This window comes from Salmo trutta, chromosome 19, assembly GCF_901001165.1.
Source record: "Salmo trutta chromosome 19, fSalTru1.1, whole genome shotgun sequence".
Lineage (NCBI taxonomy): Eukaryota > Metazoa > Chordata > Actinopteri > Salmoniformes > Salmonidae > Salmo > Salmo trutta.
In genome coordinates this window covers 25,624,191-25,644,116 of record NC_042975.1, presented here as the reverse complement: position 1 = coordinate 25,644,116, position 19,926 = coordinate 25,624,191, and the positions used below count along the sequence as shown (strand labels likewise).

At 43.3% G+C, this 19,926-nt stretch overlaps 1 protein-coding gene across 2 annotated transcripts in view; it reads left to right on the top strand.

Annotated features, from left to right (window-relative positions):
- The window catches only part of LOC115154223 (uncharacterized), an 89,983-nt gene that overhangs the window by 31,125 nt on the left and 38,932 nt on the right, over positions 1–19,926 (top strand). The gene's annotated exons all lie outside the window — the stretch shown is intronic.

The window sequence follows — 19,926 nt, the reverse complement described above, 5'->3', positions numbered from 1 at the left end:
GGATGGAAACGTTGCTCAAGTGATATCAAGGGACCTAATGTGTGCCAGGAAAACATTCCCTACATCATTACCCCACCGCCACCAGCCTGTACTGCTGATACCAGTTAGAATGGGGCCAGGGACTCATGCTGCTTACGCCAAGTCTTGACGCAAAAGGAACTGGGATTCGTCGGACCAGCCAATAATTTTTTTGTCACATATAAACTCAGCAAAAAAAGAAACGGACCTTTTTCAGGACCCTGTCTTTCAAAGATAATTCATAAAAATCCAAATAACTTCACAGGTCTTCATTAATGAACATGCACCTGTGGAATGGTTGTTAAGACACTAACAGCTTACAGACGGTAGGCAATTAAGGTTAGAGTTATGAAAACCTAGGACACTAAAGAGGCCTTTCTACTGACTCTGAAAAACACCAAAAGAAAGATGCCCAGGGTCCCTCCTCATCTGCGTGAACGTGCTGCAAGGAGGCATGAGGACTGCAGATGTGGCCAGGGCAATAAATTGCAATGTCCGTACTGTGAGACGCCAAAGACAGCGCTACAGGGAGACAGGACGGACAGCTGATTGTCCTCACAGTGGCAGACCACGTGTAACAACACCTGCACAGAATCGGTACATCTGAACATCACACCTGCGGGACAGGTACAAGATGGAAACAACAACTGCCCGAGTTACACCAGGAACGCACAATCCCTCCATCAGTGCTCAGACTGTCTGTAATAGGCTGAGAGATGCTGGCCTGAGGGCGTGTAGGCCTGTTGTAAGGCAGGTCCTCACCAGACATCACCGGCAGCAACGTCACCTATGAGCACAAACCCACCGTCACTGGACCAGACAGGACTGGCAAAAAGTGCTCTTCACTGACGAGTCGTGGTTTTGTCTCACCAGGGGTGATGGTCGGATTCGCGTTTATCGTCGAAGGAATGAGCATTACACCACCAGCCATACTGCTCGTTCTGTGCGTGATTTTCTGAAAGACAGGAATGTCAGTGTTCTGCCATGGCCAGCGAAGAGCCCAGATCTCAATCCCATTGAGCACGTCTGGGTCCTGTTGGATCGGAGGGTGAGGGCTATGGCCATTCCCCTCAGAAATGTCCGGGAACTTGCAGGTGCCTTGGTGGAAGAGGTGGGGTAACATCTCACAGCAAGAACTGGCAAATCTGGTCCATGAGGAGGAGATCCACTGCAGTACTTAGTATCTGGTGTGGCCCCCAGCTGCATTGACTGTTACTTTTGATTTTGACCCCCCCCCTTTGTTCAGGGACACATTATTCCATTTCTGTTAGTCACATGTCTGTGGAACTTGTTCAGTTTGTCTCAGTTGTTGAATCTTATGTTCATATAAATATTTACACATCAAATCAAAGTTTTTTGTCACGTGCACCGAATACAACAGGTGTAGACCTTACAGTGAAATGCTTACAGGCTCTAACCAATAGTGCAAAAGGGCATTAGGTGAACAATAGGTAAGTAAAGAAATAAAAACAACAGTAAAAAGACAGTGAAAAACAATAGCGAGGCTATATACAGTAGCGAGGCTACATACAGACACCGGTTAGTCAGGCTGATTGAGGTAGTATGTACATGTAGATATGGATAAAGTGAATATGCATATATGATGAACAGAGAGTAGCAGTAGCGTAAAGAGGGGTTGGCGGGTGGTGGTGGCGGGACACAATGCAGATAGCCCGGTTAGCCAATGTGCGGGAGCACTAGTTGGTCGGGCCAATTGAGGTAGTATGTACATGAATGTATAGTTAAAGTGATTGTGCATATATGATAAACAGAGAGTAGCAGCAGCGTAAAAGAGGGTTTGGGGGGGCACACAATGCAAATAGTCCGGGTAGCCATTTGATTACCTGTTCAGGAGTCTTATGGCTTGGGGGTAAAAACTGTTGAGAAGCCTTTTTGTCCTAGACTTGGCACTCCGGTACCGCTTGTCATGCGGTAGTAGAGAGAACAGTCTATGACTGGGGTGGCTGGGGTCTTTGACAATTTTTAGGGCCTTCCTCTGACACTGCCTGGTGTAGAGGTCCTGGGTGGCAGGCAGCTTAGCCCCAGTGATGTACTGGGTTGTACGCACTACCCTCTGTAGTGCCGAGCAATTGCCGTACCAGGCAGTGATGCAACCAGTCAGGCTACTCTCGATGTTGCAGCTGTAGAACCTTTTGAGGATCTGAGGACCCATGCCAAATCTTTTCAGTTTCCTGAGGGGGAATAGGCTTTGTCGTGCCCTCTTCACGACTCTCTTGGTCTGTTTGGACCATTCTAATTTGTTGTTGATGTGGACACCAAGGAATTTGAAGCTCTCAACCTGCTCCACTACAGTCCCGTCGATGAGAATGGGGAAGTGCTCGGTGATCCTTTTCCTGTAGTCCACAATCATCTCCTTAATCTTGGTTACTTTGAGGGGTAGGTTGTTATTCTGGCACCACCCGGCCAGGTCTCTGACCTCCTCCCTATAGGCTGTCTCGTCGTTGTCGGTGATCAGGCCTACCACTGTTGTGTCATCAGCAAACTTAATGATGGTGTTGGAGTCGTGCCTGGCCATGCAGTCGTGGGTGAACAGGGAGTACAGGAGGGGACTGAGCACGCACCCCTGGGGAGCTCCAGTGTTGAGGATCAGTGTGGCAGATGTGTTGCTACCTACCCTCACCACCTGGGGGCGGCCCGTCAGGAAGTCCAGGATCCAGTTGCAGAGGGAGGTGTTTAGTCCCAGGTTCCTTAGCTTAGTGATGAGCTTTGAGGGTACTATGGTGTTGAACGCTGAGCTGTAGTCAATGAATAGCATTCTCACAGGTGTTCCTTTTGTCCATGTGGGAAAGGGCAGTGTGGAGTGCAATAGAGATTGCATCATCTGTGGATCTGTTTGGGCGGTATGCAAATTGGAGTGGGTCTAGGGTTTCTGGGATAATGGTGTTGATGTGAGCCATTACCAGCTTTTCAAAGCACATCATGGCTACGGAGGTGAGTGCTACGGGTCTGTAGTCATTTAGGCAGGTTGCCTTTGTGTTCTTGGGCATAGGGACTATGGTGGTCTGCTTGAAACATGTTGGTATTACAGACTCAATCAGGGATATTTTGAAAATATCAGTGAAGACACCTGCCAGTTGGTCAGCACATGCCCGGAGCACACGTCCTGGTAATCCGTCTGGCCCAGCAGCTTTGTGTATGTTGACCTGTTTAAAGGTCTTACTCACGACGGCTACGGAGAGCGTGATCACACAGTCATCCGGAACAGCTGATGCTCTCATGCATGCCTCAGTGTTGCTTGCCTCGAAGCGAGCATAGAAGTGATTTAGCTCGTCTGGTAGGCTCGTGTCACTGGGTAGCTCGTGGCTGTGCTTCCCTTTGTAGTCTGTAATAGTTTGCCAGCCCTGCCACATAAGACGAGCGTCGGAGCCGGTGTAGTATGATTCAATCTTAGCCCTGTCTTGACACTTTGCCTGTTTGATGGTTCTTCGCAGGGCATAGCAGGATTTCTTGTAAGCTTCCGGGTTAGAGTCCCGCACCTTGAAAGCGGCAGCTCTGCCCTTTTTAGCTCAGTGTGAATGTTGCCTGTAATCCATGGCTTCTGGTTGGGGTGTGTACGTACAGTCACTGTGGGGACAACGTTCTCGATGCACTTATTGATGAATCAAGTGAATGATGTGGTGTACTCCTCAATGCCATCGGAATAATCCCGGAACATGTTCCAGTCTGTGATAGCAAAACAGTCCTGTAGTTTAGCATCTGCTTCATCTGACCACTTTTTTATAGACCAAGTCACTGGTGCTTCCTGCTTTAATTTTTGCTTGTAAGCAGGAATCAGGAGGATAGAGTTGTGATCAGATTTACCAAATGGAAGGCGAGGGAGAGCTCTCTGTGTGTGGAGTACAGGTGATCTAGAATTGTTTCCCCTCTGGTTGCACATTTAACATGTTGATGGAAATTTGGTAGAACTGATTTAAGTTTCCCTGCATTAAAGTCTCCGGCCACTAGGAACGCCGCCTCTGGGTGAGTGGTTTCCTTTTTGCTTATTTCCTGATACAGCTGACTGAGTGCGGTCTTAGTGCCAGCATCTGTCTGTGGTGGTACGTAAACAGCCACGAAAGGTATAGCTAAAAACTCACTAGGCAAGTAGTGTGACCTGCAATTTATCACAATAAACTCTACTTCAGGCGAGCAAAATCTAGAGACTTCCTTAGATTTCGTTCTTCAGCTGTTGTTTACAAATATGCACAGACCGCCCCCCTCCCCCTCATCTAACCGGAGTGTGCTGTTCTATCTTGCTGGTGCAGCGTATATCTCGCTAGCTGAATATCCATGTCATCATTCAGCCACGATTCCTTGAAACATAAGATATCACAGTTTTTGATGTCCCGTTGGTAGGATATTCGTGATCGTACCTCGTCTAATTTATTGTCCAATGATTGCACGTTGGCGAGTAATATTGACGGTAACGGCAGCTTTCCCACTCGCCTTCTGCGGGTCCTCATGAGGCATCCCGCTCTGTATCCCCTGTACCTGCGTTTCTTCCTCTTGCAAATAACAGGGATGTTGGCCCTGTCGGGTGTTTGGAGAATGTCCTGTGTGTCTTGCTTGTTGAAGATAAAATCTTCATATTTAGTTTGCTGAAAATAAATGCAGTTGACAGTGAGAGGACGTTTCTTTTTTTGCTGAGTTTAGGTGCAGTGAAATGGGTTGTTTAACAGGGTCAGCCATAGAAGTACAGTTCCCCTAGAGCAAATTAAGGTTAAGTGCCTTGCTCAAATCAAATCAAACTTTATTTGTCACATGCGCCGAATACAACATGTGTAGACCTTACCGTGAAATGCTTACTTACAAGCCCTTAACATTAACCAACAGTGCAGTCCAATAAAGAGTTAAGAAAATATTTACCAAGTAAACTAAAATAAAAATAATAAAAAGTAACACAATAAAATAACAATAACGAGGCTATATAGAAGGGGTAGCGATACCGAGTCAATGTGCATGAAGTGACTATAATCAACAGCGAAGCAGCAATGTAAAAAAACAAATGAGATGGGGGGGGGGGTCAATGTAATCAGTCCGGTGGCCATTTGATTAATGGGCACATGGACAAATGTTTCACCTTGTAGGCTCTGGTATTCAAACCAGCGAGCTTTCGGTTACTGGCTCAACACTCTAACCACTAGGCTACCTGCTGCCTTTTTAGCTGATAGGACTGGAACCCAGTGTGGTCGTCTTCTGCAATAGCCCATCCGTGACAAGGACAGACGAGTTGTATGTTTCGAGATGCCGTTCTGCACACCACTGTTGTACTGTGCCGTTACTTGCCTGTTTGTGGTGCGCCTGTTAGCTTGCACGATTCTTGCCATTCTCCTTCGACCTGTCATCAACGAGCTGTTTTTTCCCACAGGACTGCTGCTGCTGACTGGATGTTCTTTGTTTGTCGCTCCATTCTCGGTAAACGCTAAACACTGTCATGCGTCAAAAGCCCAGGAGGCCGGACGTTTCTGAGATACTGGAATTGGCACGCCTGGCACCGATGTTCATACCACACTCAAAGTTGCTTAGGTCACTCATTTTGCCCATTCTAACGTTCAATCCAACAGTAACTGAATGCCTCAATGCCTGTCTGCCTGCTTTATATAGCAAGTCATGGCCATGTGACTCACTGTCTGTAGGAGCAAAACATTTTTGTCAACGTGGTGGTGTACCTAATAATTCTTTCCACACTTTGCCTAGATTATTTTATTTTGTCGACATTTGGAAAATTGCTTTTTCATTGTAAGCTCATTTACTTGTGTGGCTGCCAGCCAAATAGCTTTGCGCTTCTGTTGTCATCTGATGAAAATGAAGCTATTTTATGACGAATGTGTTGCACTAATGTATTTTCTGTGAAGGAAAACTAAAGTCGCATGTCCCTGATCACTATATTGAAGCAAAAATACACTGTTGACTTTCAAAATAAAATGCGACCCCTGTCAATAGACAGCTCGACTCACTTGCTCCCGCTTTCTCCTGTTGTGCTATTTACAAACAAACACATGACTGGCTCAACTGTGCTGGGGAACTAAGCAAGCTTTATAATGTGAAATAATGTGTCCGGTCAAATAAGAACGTGATCTGCTTTATCTCCTAACGCATTGCATTGACTGAAGGTATGTACTTAAAAAATATCTACAAATATTAAAATCTATTGAAAAGCTTCAAATAAATAATTTCAACAGTATTGACGGTATTGAAAAACCACCCCGTGGCTATTTCCAAATACCCCGGTACGCTGTATATACGCAGTGGCGATTTTAGCATTAATGAGCAAGCTGAGACTGACGTTGTCAATATAAATATTTGTTCAGCACTTTTGAAATGTGCAGCGACAGAATTCAGAACATGGGCTGTTCTTAGAGTATTCTCCCTGTACACCAAGTCAGAACCATAGGATAAATGACGGGGGCATATACGCTGACAATGAAAGCTCTTACAATATTCGATGATTACATTTCTCTAAAATTAAGAGGGGAAAAGGGACCAAATTATTAGCGTGAGGCACATGGGCTACTAACAGCTTACTACACAACACACTTAGTAACACACTTAGTATACATATCTCCCTGGCATATTACATCATTTATGCAGCAGCATACAATACATTTTTGGACTCACCTTCCAAACCACTCATTGTTGAATTTGCGATTTCCAACTTGTGTAATGTTTATGTCCAATGGCCTATGAGCAACGATACGTTTTATCTATAATTTCTCTTCACTATTTATCTTCATGTGACAAGGATTGAAAAGGATTTGCCAGTAGATTGTCAACTTGATTCATGATGATGACGGCTAGCTAAGATTTTGAAAGTATGATGTTGACATGATCAGTCAAATCAAAGCTACTGTACATATAATGTGATTTGATGTCATTTTATCTGTGGTCAATGACCTTGAGCCTTTTTGGATGGGCACTTCTAATGTCAGCAGCCAAAGGGCTAGAATTTTCGAGGTCTCCCCTTACACTTCGCGGTGACGTAGTTTCCCCATGAGTGACAGAACACTGAGCCAGTCACGGCACAACGCTCCGTATTTTCTTCTGGCTTGCCCAACCACCACAGAAAGCACTGAGCTAGGCTGAAACACCTGCATGTTGGAGCTGCCTTACTCAAGAAAACAAAAAAAGAGACCATGTTTGTATGCGGCTTTATTAATTCAATGATATATATACACTGCTCAAAAAATAAAGGGAACACTTAAACAACACAATGTAACTCCAAGTCAATCACACTTCTGTGAAATCAAACTGTCCACTTAGGAAGCAACACTGATTGACAATAAATTTCACATGCTGTTGTGCAAATGGAATAGACAACAGGTGGAAATTATAGGCAATTAGCAAGACACCCCCAATAAAGGAGTGGTTCTGCAGGTGGTGACCACAGACCACTTCTCAGTTCCTATGCTTCCTGGCTGATGTTTTGGTCACTTTTGAATGCTGGCGGTGCTTTCACTCTAGTGGTAGCATGAGACGGAGTCAACAACCCGCACAAGTGGCTCAGGTAGTGCAGCTCATCCAGGATGGCACATCAATGCGAGAAGGTGGCAAGAAGGTTTGCTGTGTCTGTCAGCGTAGTGTCCAGAGCATGGAGGCGCTACCAGGAGACAGGCCAGTACATCAGGAGACGTGGAGGAGGCCGTAGGAGGGCAACAACCCAGCAGCAGGACCGCTACCTCCGCCTTTGTGCAAGGAGGAGCAGGAGAAGCACTGCCAGAGCCCTGCAAAATGACCTCCAGCAGGCCACAAATGTGCATGTGTCTGCTCAAACGGTCAGAAACAGACTCCATGAGGGTGGTATGAGGGCCCGACGTCCACAGGTGGGGGTTGTGCTTACAGCCCAACACCGTGCAGGACGTTTGGCATTTGCCAGAGAACACCAAGATTGGCAAATTCGCCACTGGCGCCCTGTGCTCTTCACAGATGAAAGCAGGTTCACACTGAGCACGTGACAGACATGACAGAGTCTGGAGATGCCGTGGAGAACGTTCTGCTGTCTGCAACATCCTCCAGCATGACCGGTTTGGCGGTGGGTCAGTCATGGTGTGGGGTGGCATTTCTTTGGGGGGGCCGCACAGCCCTCCATGTGCTCGCCAGAGGTAGCCTGACTGCCATTAGGTGCCGAGATGAGATCCTCAGGCCCCTTGTGAGACCATATGCTGGTGCGGTTGGCCCTGGGTTCCTCCTAATGCAAGACAATGCTAGACCTCATGTGGCTGGAGTGTGTCAGCAGTTCCTGCAAGAGGAAGGCATTGATGCTATGGACTGGCCCGCCCGTTCCCCAGACCTGAATCCAATTGAGCACATCTGGGACATCATGTCTCGCTCCATCCACCAACGTCACGTTGCGCCACAGACTGTCCAGGAGTTGGCGGATGCTTTAGTCCAGGTCTGGGAGGAGATCCCTCAGGAGACCATCCGCCACCTCATCAGGGGCATGCCCAGGCGTTGTAGGGAGGTCATACAGGCACGTGGAGACCACACACACTACTGAGCCTCATTTTGACTTGTTTTAAGGACATTACATCAAAGTTGTATCAGCCTGTAGTGTGGTTTTCCACTTTAATTTTGAGTGTGACTCCAAATCCAGACCTCCATGGGTTGATAAATTGGATTTCCATTGATTATTTTTGTGTGATTTTGTTGTCAGCACATTCAACTATGTAAAGAAAAAAGTATTTCATAAGATTATTTCTTTCATTCAGATCTAGGATGTGTTGTTTAAGTGTTCCCTTTATTTTATTGAGCAGTATATATTTTTTTACATTGTTTGCAAACTGATATGTGACACATATTAATGCCAAAATAATGTACAAAACAGGCAAGCCCCCCCTGCCCTGAATGACGGGTCGCCACTGTATATACGGTATACCGCCCAAGCCTAACACACACACACAAACGCCAAAGGAAATGCAACACCAAGCCCGCAGACAGCATACCAGACATTAACACCACAGTCCATACACCATCGAATCGACAGACACCACACACCCTGAAGGACACACATACATGCTTGTGCCATGAAGGCATATTAACTTTATCTAGCTGCTATGTCATTCCAACATTCCTACAAAGCTTGCCAAAGGATGCCAACATGAGATGCGGCTTCATCCACTCGACAAACCTCATCTTGACCTTCCGAAGTACAACACACACGTTTTCCACTGCCAAGGAGGCTCAAGACTTCTTGGAGAAACACATCAAACCCAACACACAAGGGTACAAGACAGATCTAGGCTAACCCCAATTTGGCTGGCTCAATATTCAGGTATGCTATCCACACACAATCACACAGCCATGGCTGTGACGCTGCCCTCAGCATAAGTCAATGATGAGGACACCCCCTCAATTACATAAAAGAAACACAATTATTACTATTATAGCTGAACATTGGACTTCATTATTATATTGCCTATGGTCCAGGACATTTAGACAATGATGACGCCACGCCAATTAATTGAACAATGGACAATATATTGAAGTGTCATACAGACTGGGGTTGCTTCCTTGTGGGGCGCATTGCATCCCTATTGGCTAAACCAGGGTTACCCAACTGGCTGCAATTTGGCCCGCTGATGGGTTTTTGGGGGGGTGGAATGTTTGGCAGACCGTCTACAAATTATTTGAATTTATGTTCCAGCCCCCCGACCATCCGCTCAAGAAAAAATTGTCCCGCGGCTAAATCTAGTTGATGATCCCTGGGCTAAACTGTTTAGGATAGATGCCCAGTCCCATATGGGCTACCACACAATTCCTTTTATCTTTTTTCTTTTTTTGTGGCTGTTCCTCTCCGTTTACGCTGCTGAATTGATCTCCCAGGGACTTGGCCTACAGGCCATGATTAATTAGTGTGAGGATCTAGATTGTAGCTTATTGTAGCCTAGACCCACTCCAATTTGCATACCGCCCAAACAGATCCACAGATGATGCAATCTCTATTGCACTCCACACTGCCCTTTCCCACCTGGACAAAAGGAACACTTGCTATTCATTGACTACAGCTCAGCGTTCAACACCATAGTACCCTCAAAGCTCATCACTAAGCTAAGGATCCTGGCACTAAACACCTCCCTCTGCAACTGGATCCTGGACTTCCTGACGGGCCGCCCCCAGGTGGTGAGGGTAGGTAGCAACACATCTGCCACGCTGATCCTCAACACTGGAGCCCCCCAGGGGTGCGTGCTCAGTCCCCTCCTGTACTCCCTGTTCACCCACGACTGCATGGCCAGGCACGACTCCAACACCATCATTAAGTTTGCAGACGACACAACAGTGGTAGGCCTGATCACCGACAACGATGAGACAGCCTATAGGGAGGTCAGAGACCTGGCCGGGTGGTGCCAGAATAACAACCTATCCCTCAACGTAACCAAGACTAAGGAGATGATTTTGGACTACAGGAAAAGGAGGACCGAGCATGCCCCCATTCTCATCAACGGGGCCGTAGTAGTAGGCCAACCGATAACACCAAGACGGAATGCGTTTGAAATGATGATGCGCTGCCGAGAACAGCTAGCATGTCCGGCAATGTACATCGCCAGTGGCACGCACTCACTTCGTGCAGATCAGCAGCTCCACAATGATATGATCAACTGTCCCCAAGGTGGGGGCTTTTCGTGGCAACCAGAGGAGACAATCGAAGGAGGATGCGGTGAGCAAAGTTACTGGGCTCGAATTTAGTCACGCTTGCTTGATGCTTCTAATTGTGCATGCTATAAATTATGTTTTATTTTGATGAAGATTGGCTGGATTTATGTATTTTTTACAATGCTACATTAATTTGGCAGACCTAACTTGATTGACCCTCTTTCTACAAGGCCTAGTCTATGAGAGGCCCAATCATATTTGTATGAATATTTTGTTAACACCTATAGGCTATAGAGATGCATTCAGGTAATGAACTCATTATTATACATCAACATTTTAATTTGATTAGAATTATTTGTTGTCAATCATTCTTGAATTATAACTTTTTTTTAAAGTATACTCTATTACCCTATGCATCACATTAAATTATGAGATTGGATAGCATTTTTTTAAAATCAGGAATAAAGAAACTGTCACAAGTTATACTTCCCATTGTGAAGTATAAGTAGAGGGACTTTTGTCAGAGGTTGCTTGTTGTGAGCGCTGAGGGAACTGTATGCACTTAGCCAGATGATTCTGCATCTTTGTTGCATTCTTCACATATGACTTTGCACAGTATTTGCAAATGTACACAGCTTTTCCTTCTACATTAGCTGCAGTGAAATGTCTCCACACATCAGATAGTGCACGTGGCATTTTCCTGTAAAGATTAGAAGAAAAAAATAAAAAAAATAAATACAATTCCATGTACAGATAAATAGTTAAGCAGTTAGATTAAACAACTCCTTTGTAAGATACATGTTTTAAAATGAAATTGTTAACAAGTTAGAAATGATTTAAACACTTTGCTGTAGGATACTATTTACTAGTTAATAAAAAATCATGTTTGTCATATAAAATATATGTATTGTAGTCCAAACTTACGAGAAAGCATGTAGTCCTTGGCTCAGACAGTGTAGTAGTGTGGGCTCAATAGCATGTCATTAGTGTGCAAGATCTTGAGAATCAGCTGTACATGTGATGGAAGACACACTTACATAAAACCATTGCCAGAAACTTTAACAGAACGCTCAAATCAATTCAATCCAACCTCAGTAGATGGAATAATGTCCGAGTTGCTTTAATCTGCAGAATATCATTTGTCAAAATGAATATATTGCCACAGCTAATTTTCTGTAGTTCAATGCTTTCCATGGTGCCCCCTTCTGGCTATTGGGATCAAATTCATAGTGCTGTTTCTAAATGTATTTGGCAAGGTAAACAATCACGGATAAAATAAACGAATTTACAAAGAGGGAAAAACGTAGGAGGACGATCCGTACCAAACTTTCCAGGCACTAGCATTTCGCCCCATCCTAAATTGGTTTAGACATGGTTGTTCTGACCCTGGCTAAGTATAGAGAGAAATATGGTGTCTCCTATTGCCCAGGAAGAGGTGGTCTTCACTGATATATCCCTTAAACAATGTAAACTATGCTTTGGTCCTATTATTGTTCACACAATTTCTATTTGGCACAGAATTTTAAAACAATGTAACTGGGAATCAAAATGGCATGCCCATAATCCAATATTTCACAATAATATTTACAATTTAGGTCAGCTATGCTGGCCTATGGATTCCCTTGGGAAACCCAACTACCGAACCATCCAATGATGGATTTATAAATAAATTATCTGGGCTCCTGAATAACTGATCTCTATAATATATAAACAAGTTTTGGAAAGATCATATTCTGAGCTAGCCAATAAAAAAGTATGATCCACAGATCTAATTGAATCTGAACAACCATTTTAACTGGATCAGAATATGGAAAAATATGACCTTGGCATCCCGTAATCCGAACCATCAATTTACACATTTTAAGTTTGTTCACAGACTGTATTTAACACCAAGGAAACATTTTATGATGAAATTGGCCCCAACTCCCAACTGTTCACTGTGTCCCCTACATCAGGTACAGTAGGCACATTCCTTCATATGATGTGGGAGTGCTCTGCAGTTAAATGCTTCTGGGGCAATGTTCCAACATTTATTTAGAAGTGCATTCATTTAAATATTCAATGCTTTGCATCTATTATGTTTAGGGGTGACCCAAATAAGTAAACTGGTCGATTGTTTGCTTGATAGGCTGTTGGTCGACCAAGATTTCTTTAGTCGAGCAAACGCAAAAATGTTTATAAAATAAAATAAAGTCATGGCGTACCTGTCTGATTTGCGCCTGTCTGAGTGGACTGATCCATTGTGGAGGCCATGGGGATGGCACAGTCCATCAGTCTAAGACGTGCTACTGAAATTGTATATGGTTATATTATGTAAGAACACAAATAGAAATAATATTATTTTATAACAAATGCTCTTTCTCCCGCGTCGGATAGTGGTCGCTTCTGGCGGTTCTGAAACACGTCAGTGCGCTGTTGAATTGGCGCCTTTTCCTAGACCATGTTGCTATGTGCATAATAGCAAAGTTAACCAGCATATTGGTGTTGAGAACAATGCGGTGGAGGCAGCAGCAGAGTTAGGAGACGAGAAAACAGCCCTTGCCTTAATTGTGTAAGAAAAGTGAGGAGAGCGGAAACTCCAACTTAATTAGGTCTATAATAAATAGCCTAACTGTTAAATGTGCCTGGCTTTATAAATCACAAAAAATATATATCTACAGAAATAAGACTGCTTCTGTTGCCTGTTTGAGTTTGTTTTATAGCCTACTGATTCTGTGAGCACCAAGCCTCAAGCAACCACATGTCAGATAAACAATTTCACAAATTTGGCTGTTTTTAATCTTTGCTATGCTCTTATAAAGGCTTTACACTTTTTTTTGTTAGAACAGCCTCTCTGGTATTATTTCTAATTAATTTAGTGTTTACACTGTTCCAAATTGTCAGAAAAATTATGTTTATTATAATAATAATAATAATAATAAACCTCCTTTTTCCTTGATCTCCTGCTTATTGTTATTATTACTATTATTATGATGATCATCATTATAATAAAAAGTAGTCATTATCATTAGTAGGCTTAGTATAGCAGCCTTGTACAACCCCCATCAAGCTGTTTAGTCTTAATACCGTAACTTACTTAGGCCTATATTTCAATACTTATATAGGCTACTGTATCAATCAATAATTTATTTGTTCATGTTATCATTCATGTTATTCATTCACGAATGAATGCGACTGTTTTTTGTCTTTTCTGTAATAAAGGCTTAAAACGTTACAAAAAAATCTCATACACTTATAATTTATTTTGTGTTTTTACATTGTTCCAACCAGTCAGAAAAATTATAGCCTATTGTAATTTAACAGCACCTGTTTGGCACACATAATATGCACGCAGTGCTTCCTCCTTACCTTTTTCTTGATCTCCAGTATTTTCCAGAACTAGTCAAATTTATTCCACACATCTGACTTCCCCTTTACCTCCTGAGCAACCAGTAAACATTCCCCTGTTTTGAGTTTATTTGTCACATCCTCTGCACACGTTTTGCTGTCACATGTGTTACTGTGTTCAGAGTTTGTTATAACCAGTTTATTGATGTGATTATAATATGCTAAAGGTCATGCCCTATTGGTCACGTGCATACGATGCATACATGTCTCACGTAAAGAGAGCAATGGTTGAGAGAATAAGGAATGTTTTTCCTAAACAAATTAGGGATTCCGGTTACATAACTTTTCAGTCAGAAATGGCTGTAATTTTGTTGCAGCTTCAGCAACACGGACAGCTTGATACACACTTGTTCTGTGGTTGTCCTGTGGTGTTCGCTGCAGCAGGAAGGAGAGAGAAACAATGGATGCTAGTCACACAGTCACTCGCTGTCTTTTTTTTAACAAAGCGCAGGAAGTCTGAGGCAGGCCCGACACAATCAAATCAATTGCGGTCAGACTCCCTCTAGTCATTTGTGTCTTTAATTATTTAATAAAAAAGTTTGCTTAAAGCATCAGACAAGCTCATTGCATATAGTTGATTTGATTAAAACAAATAGGATGCGTCTATAAATGAAAAAATACACATTTAAAAATTTTGACCAATCAATTGGTCAAAGAAAGGAAGACCAAGATGTTTTTTAGTCAGGGACAGCCCTAATTATGTTACTTTGCGATGATAGCCCCTTAAATCTCTTAATCAATCAGAGAAGATTACTGCTGGCAGTAAATACTGCTGCAAAATATTTTTTTGCTCTAAGATGGCAACAAGCTCACTCTCTCCCATTTAACCAGTGGATACAGTTACTATTAGAAGTTATAGCAGTATAATTATCGACAGCGAGAATGGGAGGCATGGTTTCCGAGTGGGGAGGGAGGATGCGGGCAGGTGGATAGGGCTGGATAGGGCTGATGTTTTCACACTTATTCTGCCAACTACTCTATGATTTAACTGTTGTGGATGCTGACGTTTGAGGAAAGAAAATCTATTAAATTCATTTTAAATTCAGGCTGTAACACAACATAATGCGGAATAAGTCAAGGGGTATGAATCATTTTTGAAGGCACTGTAAATGTTTTGTTACCTCAAGACTAAAAACACAAGAGCAATTGACTTGTAAAGGTTGAATGCCTTTGAAAGCCTTACCATAGGACATTTACTAGTAGCTTATTTTAGAGCACAAATTTTACAGGGCTACATTTTTTGATAGTGGTTTATTGTGGTTCCGCCGGGTCTGTCATTGAGCGGTGGTAATATGTAGGCTGGGTGTGTGTATAGGAAGACAGAGGGAGCAGGATAATTGTCCAGTGTAGGCTAGGGTGGAGACTGGTTATGGTGCGTGCGTGCGTGCGTACGTGGAGGATGAGGAGGAGGGAGGCATCTGGCTTTCGCTCTAGCTAAGCCCTCCTGGCAGCCAGTCAGTTACTGGTGCTAAGTCAGAGTGGGGAGACGATGCATGGAAACACTGACAGGAATCTAGATCATTTGACACTAGAGCATGCTTACGTTCTCCCTCTCTCTCTCTCTCACACACACACACACACACACACACACACACACACACACACACACACACACACACACACACACACACAGAGTTCCTCACACTCATTCACACAGCACAGCATGTAGGGGAAATGTTTGTAATGATTTGTCCCTGTGCGTCCAAGATGCTAGCAGGGCTGGAAGAGCATCACTGGTTGGAATGGTTTCAGCCATTTGGCTGGTGAGCAGTAAGTGGGAGCATGGATAAGTTGTAGGAATGAGCCAGCCTGGTTTCCCTTCTCGACCCTGATTAGTGCTTTGACATCCATTTGTGTCACGTCTGCTCCCGCTCTTCCCCCCATGGCGCTTGAGGGTGCCAGGCTGCCCTGCATCACGCACTCCTATCATCCATTACGCACACCTGTCTTCCCTCGTCACGCGCATCAGCGATACTGGACTCACCTGGACTCACTCATCACCTGTTATTACCTCCCCTATATTTGTCAGTTCCCCAGCTCTGTTCCCAGCTGATGCATTGATTGTTTTTTGTCTTTGTTTTCTTGTATGCTGATGCTGTTCCTGTCTCGTTCCTTGTCCGTTCTTTATTAAATGTTTTACTCCCCGTACCTGCGTCAACTCATGTGACAATTTGCACTGTACTGACCACGGATCTATTTCAATATGGTAAGGTAAAGAGAGAGACAAGATTCGCACAGTCATTGGATAACATGTTACACTCAAGTGGCTTGATTGGCTCACACCCTTTAACAAGTTGGAGACCTGTAATTTTTCAAAAGGAAAAGGAAACATACAAGGTAGAACTGTAGGTGAAATATAAAATATACTGTAGGTCACATAAAGTCAGTGTCATGTTTTTAGCCCAAAGTCTCCTCTCCTCCCGTGGCACACACCTCATCATACACACAGTGACTAATATTTTGTGGCTCAATCAACCATGTATAAAATGAATCTATCTGGGCCCCTGTTTGTGATGTGTCAAAGCCACAGTTTGTACACAGTATCCTGGAGCTGTCACAGCACACTGATGCCCCTGGGGCCTTGGAGTCTGAAAACTGAAAGCTATCAAGACAACGATACAGACAAACAATCAGCTCCTTGTCATTGTACTACAGTGGCGGTCAGTGCTGTTTATGATGAGGGAGGACACATTTATTTTTCCATGACCATGGCCTTATTTCTATTACCGCATATTGGATGACTGTCATTCATATTCCATCCACCCAGTTCAATGTAACAGCAATAGGTTTAGGCTACTACATGATACTAAAGTTTTCCCTGTACACATCATGATGTTGTTACAACCTAGCCTATGAATTCAAGTTTACAACGTAGGTTCATACAGGTCGAGAGAAATATTTGAGGTGACAGACAGTGACACATTCAATACCGCCTTGCACACTCTTGCCTGCATCTAGCTTATTTAGGGTGTAATCATTAGTCCAACAGTTGCAAACGAGAGTTTCTATTGGACAAATTCAGGTATTTTTATCCCTGTTTCGTTTGCTTCCGTTTAAAAAACGTTTTTCAACAGAATCGGCAGAATGAATACACCCATGATCACGCGTAAACACCACATTGTATTCCTTCTTGCCTCTATGCACCCTCCTCCTCTCACCTTTTCCCTTCCTTTGTGGACTTCAATGCACAACACATCAGCTGTATGTGACCAGGTGAAAAAAAAACTTTCCAAGCCAAACCATGTCATAACCGCTACACACAGCCTACATTGTTGTCCCCATATTAGCTAAAGTAACATCCTAGTCAACATAGCTAATAGAACTAATGTGTAAGTAAACCTGCTACAATCATGCAGTAACGTTAGAGTCTGTAGTCGGTAAACAGTTACACTGGCGGTCCCCAATGGCAATAAATTAATATAACCAAAAGCTTACCTTGACTTGGAACAGTTCCGGTGTTGTGTTGGATAGTCATAGCCAGCTAGCTAGCATAGAATTCCTCTGTTTGAGCCGGGTGTTTGAGTAACTAAACTAGCCAGCTGCATTTGCTAGCTAAGTAAGTGAAACTGGAAGTAAAAGAAAATGACTATCTCTCTCTCTTGCTTCTCCTTCATTTTTTAAAGAAATTAATTTGTTGAAAACTGTTAAACTATTGTCTTTCTCTCTCTTTGAGTCAACTAATCACCACATGTTATGCACTGTAGTGCTAGCTAGCTGTAGCTTATGCTTTCAGTACTACATTCATTCTCTGATCCTTTGATTGGGTGGACAACATGTGGGTTCATGCTGCAAGAGCTCTGATAGGTTGGAGGACGTCCTCCGGAAGTTGTCATAATTACTGTGAAAGTCTATGGAAGGGGGTGAGAACCAAGAGCCTACTAGGTTTTGTATTGAAGTCAATGTACCCAGAGGAGGACGGAAGCTAGCTGTCCTCCGGCTACACCATGGTGCTACCCTACAGAGTGCTGTTGAAGCTACTGGAGACCTTCATTGAAAAAAACAGTGTGTTTTACTCAAGTATTTGGTCAAATATGAATATATTTAGTATAGTTTTATATAAAAAGGATAACTTTTTACATTTCTATTTTTATGAAGTTCACTGAGGAGGATGGTCCTCCCCTTCCTCCTCTGAGGAGCCTCCACTGATGTACTGTATTTATAGTCCTCTTGGAGAATCCAATTAGACATTGTCGTTGTTATACGAAAGGCTTTTTTAGCAGTCAAGCTGGAGATATATATTTTTTAAGAGTAACTGACGGTGATGAATAGAACTACAAGGAAATATCTATCTATAAATAATGCTACTTGTATTCTAACTGGCTGCAATGGGGTTTCTTATTTTCATTATGTACAAGGACCCAGGGAAGTGTTTTATTGTGACAAGATGTCTTTTGGGCTATAAACCTCATACATTTCTTTAGTTGCGGGGTAATGTCATGAAAACATGGTGCAACTCAACCAAAATAACCCTCTTATACCACCACCTCATGACTCCAAGTGACTCATCCAATAAGGTGAATTCTTAAACGGAATACCCGCCTGCTGTTTTGTGCCCTTTTCACCCTTAAAATGCTACCAGATTTATTTAGATGAATGACATTGATTACATAGTTATTCTTAGATACATTTCTATTATCAGAACCACTGGCATCAATATTCTTCATGAGATGACTCATTTACTCTGTTGAGGTACCTGCATTTATCTCCCCTGTAGTTTGTTTCTCTCACACATACACTGGCTGCGATCAATATAAAAAAAACAAGTCAATCGCTAACGTTGGTGTGTCAGTTGAACACCAGGTGGGCGGGTTGGGGTAAGGATGAAGGAAAGTTGCTGTGAGCTGCTTTGTACTATCAGGGTGCAGGGGGTTATTGTAATGGCTGTAATTATTTGATGTGTGTTTCCAGGCAGGAGGCTAATTGAAAACACTGTGCACCATTGTGTTTGGAAGGTAACAGCCTTGAAATATAGATTTTCCTCCTGAACACCATTATCTTTTTGAAGCATTGTACTGTTTGATTTCTCATCAAGCCCTTTGAAGGATTATGATGGGGGAGGTGAAGGAAAAGGAAAGGGTGCTGGTTGTTAGATCTATGCGTTACCCTGGGGCATGCCGTAGCTTTGTCCAGTAGCTGTGGATGATCATTTGATGAGGAAGTTCTTTAACTGCTGCTTTTTAAGTGGCTGCTTTTTACACAACACTGCTTATATACACTACCGTTCAAAAGTTTGGGGTCACTTAGAAATGTCCTTATTTTTGTCCGTTAAAATAACGTCTAATTGATCAGAAATACAGTGTAGACCTTGTTAATGTTGTAAATGACTATTGTAGCTGGAAACGGCAGATTTTTTTATGGAATGTCTACAGAGGCCCATTATCAGCAACCATCACTCCTGTGTTCCAATGGCACGTTGTGTTAGCTAATCCAAGTTTATCATTTTAAAAGGCTAACTGGCTCTAACCAGAATAGAAAGAGTGGGAGGCCCCGGTGCACAACTGAGCAAGAGGACACGTACATTAGAGTGTCTAGTTTGAGAAACAGACGCCTCACAAGTCCTCAACTGGCACCTTCATTAAATAGTACCCGCAAAACACCAGACTCAACGTCAACAGTGAAGAGGCGACTCCAGGATGCTGGCCTTCTAGGCAGAGTTCCTCTGTCCAGTGTTATTTTGCCCATCTAAATCTTTTCTTTTTATTGGCCAGTCTGAGATATGTCTTTTTCTTTGCAACTCTGCCTAGAAGGCCAGCATCCCGGAGTCGCCTCTTCACTGTTGACGTTGAGACTGGTGTTTTGCGGGTACTATTTAATGAAGCTGCCAGTTGAGGACTTGTGAGGCGTCTGTTTCTCAAACTAGACACTCTAATGTACTTGTCCTCTTGCTCAGTTGTGCACCGGGGCCTCCCACTCCTCTTTCTATTCTGGTTAGAG